Source organism: Pelobates fuscus, chromosome 6, assembly GCF_036172605.1.
Source record: "Pelobates fuscus isolate aPelFus1 chromosome 6, aPelFus1.pri, whole genome shotgun sequence".
In the NCBI taxonomy this organism is placed as follows: domain Eukaryota; kingdom Metazoa; phylum Chordata; class Amphibia; order Anura; family Pelobatidae; genus Pelobates; species Pelobates fuscus.
In genome coordinates, this window is record NC_086322.1 from 67,168,238 (window position 1) to 67,174,237 (window position 6,000).

The window sequence follows — 6,000 nt, forward strand, 5'->3', positions numbered from 1 at the left end:
AGGGGTCTTGAGCGTCATTTTACTCGGTCGGTGATGTCAAATCTCGTGGTTAGGTGCAAGGTCTCTTATGAATAGAACATTTCATTACTACTGTGTTCTCATGGCCTTTAAATTATACTATGTTGCGAGTTAGGGGAAATTCAACAGTTCCTGGGTTAGTCATATCCTTATGGAGAATACTGTCCTTGTCTATTGTATTAGATGTGCTGAGAAATACTGTCATGTAATGTAGTTTTCATATGAAGAAGTCAGGTTATGAGGACAAAATGGAGGATTTGTCACAGTATCAGGTTAATACAGAGTTAGAGCAGCAATTCAATATAAATACAATAAGATTTTTTAATAATTCTACATCAGTCCCCCCTATGAAATGTTAGATTCTAAGAGATAAAAACTTTATTTGTTAATACCAGAAGACGTGTTAGCCCACTAGCATCTTTAGTGATGGCTACTTGCTGGGCCTTAATTAAACTAATTAAGGAGACAATGTACCAGAGGTACATGGTTGTGCGGTATCTGCTTCCTCTGGGGCAGGAGACTTCTTGCAGTGGGAAGCGTGGATCCAATGTGGCCTGCCGGCCAATTTGACGGAAGTTGCGGTGATCAGGAGAACTTGGAATGGCCCGTCAAATCTTGGTTCCAGGGTGCTTTTCCGCACGAACTTCTTAACCAGAACCCAATCTCCGGGAAGCAGGTTATGGGTACCTGTGTTCAGATCAGGATCTGGAATTGAAGAGAAAACTTGGGCATGTATTTTGTTCAAGGCACTTGCAAGTTCAGTTACATAGTCTACTAAAACATCTGATTGAAGCTGTAACTGCTGTGGATAATAACAACCTAGCCTGGGTGCTGTCCCAAATAGAATTTCATATGGGGATAACGAGTGTTTCCCTCTAGGTGTGTGCCTAACGCTGAACAAAGCTATTGACAGACTTTCTGGCCAGGGCATTTTTGTTTCTTGTGACATTTTTAACATTCTGGCTTTTAGAGTGCCATTCATGCGCTCTACTTTACCACTACTTTGTGGGTGGTAAGGGGTGTGGAAGGCTAGGGTCACTCCCAGAGCAGTCCAAATTTCTTTAGTCACTGTTGCTGTAAAGGCTGGGCCTTGATCACTTTCAATGACTTCTGGAAGTCCAAATCTACATACAATGTCTGTAAGTAGGCGTCTTGCGGTTGTTTTTGCAGTGATATTGGCTACAGGGTAGGCTTCTGGCCAGCCTGAGAACATATCCACCATTACTAGTGCATATTCATGAGACCCACTCTTGGGCATTTGGATATGATCAATTTGAATTCTCTGGAATGGGTACATGGGTTTTGCTAGGTGCTTTGCAGGCACCTTGATTGGTCTTCCTGGATTACATTTTGCACAAATGACACAGGCCCTGCAGAAGCTGTTGATCAGGGTTGTGATTCCAGGTGCTTCATAATATTTTTGAATGAGGGCGGCCATTAGGTCTTTTGACAGATGTGCAGGCCCATGGGCCCATTGGACAACTGCTGGGTATAAGCTTCTTGGAAGGCAAAATTTAGAATTGTTGTAGTAAATTCCGTCCTTTAGGACAGCTCCTTTCTTCTTCCATTTCTGGATTTCTTCAGGGGTAATTATAGCTTGTTGTTCTCGTAGAATTCTTAGGTCAGTAGGAAGAGTTTGTAAGGTAAAGATAGGAATTTCTTCTTCTTGACCGGACACTTCTTCATCCACTTCCTGCAAATCTCTGGCTGCTTGCTTAGCAGCCTGATCGGCCAAATGGTTGCCCTTTGCTTCATCTGAATCCAATTTCCCATGTGCCTTTACTTTCAAAACGGCCACTTCTTCAGGGAGTAGGAGGGCATCCATTAGTTCCTTGATTGCAGAGCTGTGTTTGACTGGTGTACCGGCAGTGGTAAGAAATCCTCTTGTCTTCCAAATGAGGCCGAAGTCATGTGCCACACCCAGAGCATATCTTGAATCTGTATAGATGTTGGCACGCTTTCCCTTGGAAATCTTGCATGCTGAAGTCAGGGCTTGCAATTCAGCTTCTTGCGCAGACATTGCTGGCGGTAGAGGTGATGACTTGAGAACTTCCCCTGTTGTGGTTACGGCATATCCTGTATGGTATTTTCCTTCTTCATCAGCATACCTTGAACCGTCCACAAACAGAGTAAAATCCGGATCCGGTAATGGATTCTCATGCACAGTTGGTAAGTGTACTGTTTCCATTTTCATCTGTTCGAAACAGTCATGAGGAGTTTCTGGGTCATAGTCATTTGTTATAACTAGGTCTTTAAATTCTTTTTCTAGGAAGTGGCGTGGCCATGCTTCCAGAAGGTCAGTTGTTGGGTATTTGACAATACCATTTTCCTGTAGCTGTTCTTCATCCATGGTGGCCCATAATTTTGCCATGGGCCCAAGGTCATTCCATGATCTTGTCTTTAACTTGGTAACAGGAATATGTGGAATAGCAGTATCCCAATGATGGTATAGGTAATTGAGTTCTGGGGGCAGTTGGATCAGGACCATGCTGTTGCCTTCCGAGTCACAATAGAAATCTTGAGCAGTGAGCTTAACATCAGTCCAATGGTAGAGCTCATCTTCATAGCAAGGCTCGGGAGTAATGTCTGGTTTGTACCACATGGTACAGAAGGCGTGATCTGGGCCTTCACAGAGAGGCTTTTCACCTTCATAAAATGTCAAATGTGGATGCATGACTTTCTTGATACATCCACAAAGCAGGTAAATGTAGGTTTCATCTGTGATAAATCCATAATAGATACCCCCCTCAGGGAGTGGAAGAAGAGTGGATGGGTTAAGAACTTGACATCTTTGGATGGAAATGTTGTCAGGTAGAAGAAGATGGCACTGGAGGCGTAGGTGTCTGGCTGGAGACACGTGCTTGAGCTGGACTTGGTTGATGATGGCAGAAATGTCATGAGGGGCCAAAACAACCAGGGGGTGGCCAAGGACCAGGTCTGAGGTTCTTTCTATGAGCTCTCTTGCAGCAAAAACAGCCCTGAGACAGGAAGGAGTCCCTCTGGCCACAATGTCCAGTTGACATGAGAAATATCCAATAGGCCTCTGGCGGCCTCTTAAGTCATTAGTTTGGGTGAGAACTCCTGTTGCGTGGCCTTGTCTTTCAGAGACAAATAATTTGAAAGGTTTGGAGTAATCAGGTAGGCCCAAGGCAGGAGCAGAAGCAATGGCACGCTTGAGAGATTTGAAATTGTCCAGAGCTTCGTTGGTCAGGCCGAATGGATCTGACTTGAGTGCATCGTAGAGAGGTTGCATAAGCAGAGAGGCCTCTGGGATCCATGCTCTGCAGTAGGAAATGAGGCCTAAGAAGGCATGAAGAGATTTTGAAGTCCTTGGGGGTTGAATGTCCAGAATTGTTCTGACTCGGTCCCGAGTGAGATGTCTGGTACCTTGAGATAGGCAATGTCCAAGGAAAATCACAGAAGGTTGACAGAATTGCAGCTTGAGAAGCGAAGCTTTACATCCTTGTTCTGCCAAATAGCAAAGCAGACTAATTGAACATTCTTCAGTAGTGGGTATATCATCTCCACAGAGCAACAAATCATCCACATACTGGAGTAAAACAACTTCTGGGTGTTCAGCTTGCCATGGGTCAAGAATAGTACACATGGCTTTGGCAAATTGACTTGGAGAATTTTGTGCCCCTTGGGGCATGACAGTCCATGTATATTGTTGCATTTCATGGGTGAAAGCGAACAGGTATTGACAGGATGGATCTAGTGGAACACTGAAAAAGGCATTAGCTAGATCAATGACTGTGAAATACTTTGCAGAAGGTGGGACGCCAGAGAGCAGGGTATGGGGGTTTGGTACAAGAGGGGTGTCCAGGACAGTGGCTTCATTGACTGCACGGAGATCCTGAACCATCCTGTACTTTACTGGCTCACCTTTTAGAGTCTTTTTCTTCACAGGAAATAATGGAGTATTACATTCTGATTTACACTCCACTAAAGCACCCTTTTCCAGGAGCGCTTTGATGTGAATAGAAATGGCTGCAGCCTGTGCTGGTTTTAGAGGATATTGTGGTTTCCTTGGTAACTTAGCTCCTGGGATAAGCTTAACCACCACAGGTGGGACATTTAGATGACCTATATCCTCTGGGCCTGAGGACCATAACTTAGCAGGCACCTGAGTTTTTAACTCATCTGGGAAATTGGACCTAGGTTCTGCTGCTTGCTCATTGGATATATCTAATTGCAGCATCAAAGGTATGGAGCACAGGGCTGAAGTGTCAGAAACAGATAGAGGTGTAGACATTTCTACCTGTCCATCTGGAGTGAAGGTTATAGACGCCTGCAGGCGTGAAAGGACATCAGCGCCTAACAGGTTAATTGGGCATGTGGAGGAAACTACAAAACGAGCAAGTAAGCTTGTGCCAACCCGCAGAGGGGTTGTTAGAGGACTGTGTCTCGGTTGGCCATCCACTCCAACACAGGAGACATCAATACTTGACAAGAAAGATGGGTCTGGCAGGTCTTGTTCTCTGAGAACACTTCGGGCTGCGCCTGTGTCAATAAGAAATGTGGTAGGTTGGCCTTCAATGGGTAAAGTCACTGTGGCAAGTGGCCCCCCTCCCTTATCCCCTGTAAACACTGCCATGACAGGGGTTAATGACACAGGTTTGCCAATTTCCTAATCATCATCTGGTTCCTCAACAATTGGAACCGTTTTCATGGTCTTAGGGGCCGGGGCAGGCTTGGGAAACTTTTTGGGCTCCCCTGTAGGAAACTTTTTGGGCTCCCCCGGTTCCCTTCTGGGTTCTGGACAGTCACTTCTGTAGTGTCCCTTAGCCCCACAATTAAAACATGTTACGTCCTCTAACTTGACACCCTTGGTGCCAGGGGTGATGGGGGTGGCACGGGCCACCATGAGAGGAGCTGAATTGGGTCTTCTGGGGGTTTGGGCAGATTCCAAACCTCTGGCAACTAGGAGTAACGTATCTAAGGGAACAACCTTGTATTCAGGGCGTGCAGCAATGATTCCCTTGCGTATGGAATCTTTAACACCTTGGACAAACGCACCTGATAGCATTTGTGAATGAATTTTGTCAGTGAGATCAAATCCCAAATCTGTAAACATTTGATATAATCTTGCATGAAACCTTTCCACTGATTCTCCTTTGTCTTGCACAACATCAGTAAGGCCAGCAGCTTGATCTGCAAGTTTATCCTTAGCCCAATCTCTCAATTGATTGCAAAAGGTTACTCCGGAGGGATAATCAACATCACTTGTAAGTAGATCTGTACTGAGGTGGCGGGCCATGCTGGGCCAATATGCATCCCCTGCTTTAATAGCACAAATGCTCAGTAGGTCACGCCAGGCGGCGGAATAAGTCTTTTGTATCTGAACTATCCCTCGGTAAAAAGGCATAGGCTGTTTCTCTGGGTCAGGGAGAGATTTCATTAAAGCACTAGCTTGTGTGGGGTTAAAAGCGACATATTTAGGAGGGGCCTGTTCTCCCCGACCCTGATGGCCGAAGGGATCTTCAATAGAACGGTGGGCTCTCGTAGCCTCCATTGAACCCTGGGACAGCCTGTCATCCTCTTCCTCATCTAGCTCTATTATCTGGGACCTTCTGCGTGAGGGGAGCACCTGAGGAGACAGGGCCGGGGGATAGGAGGGAGCTCCGGAGGCGGGAGTTGCCATTGGGTCATAACCTTGGGACCGGTAATCACCGGGAAGCACCGGCATCAGGGGTGCTGAATGGCTGGGGGCCGCCATATTGGAGGCGGGGAAGGAAGTTGCATTGGGGTTAAGGGAAGACGTGGCGGCCATGTTGGATGTGGGCACATCCGGGGCAGACTGAACCGGACTGGGCATGACCGGAACCTGGGGAGTGACTTGGGGAAAGGGGTATGGCCAGTGAGGATAGGGGTATGGGAAGGGGTATGGCCAGGCCATTTGGGTGGGAGTTGGGGCGGAACCTGGAGTGGGCAGTGAGGTTGGGGAGGGATTAGCAGAGGGGGTGGGAAACTGGGCTGTGG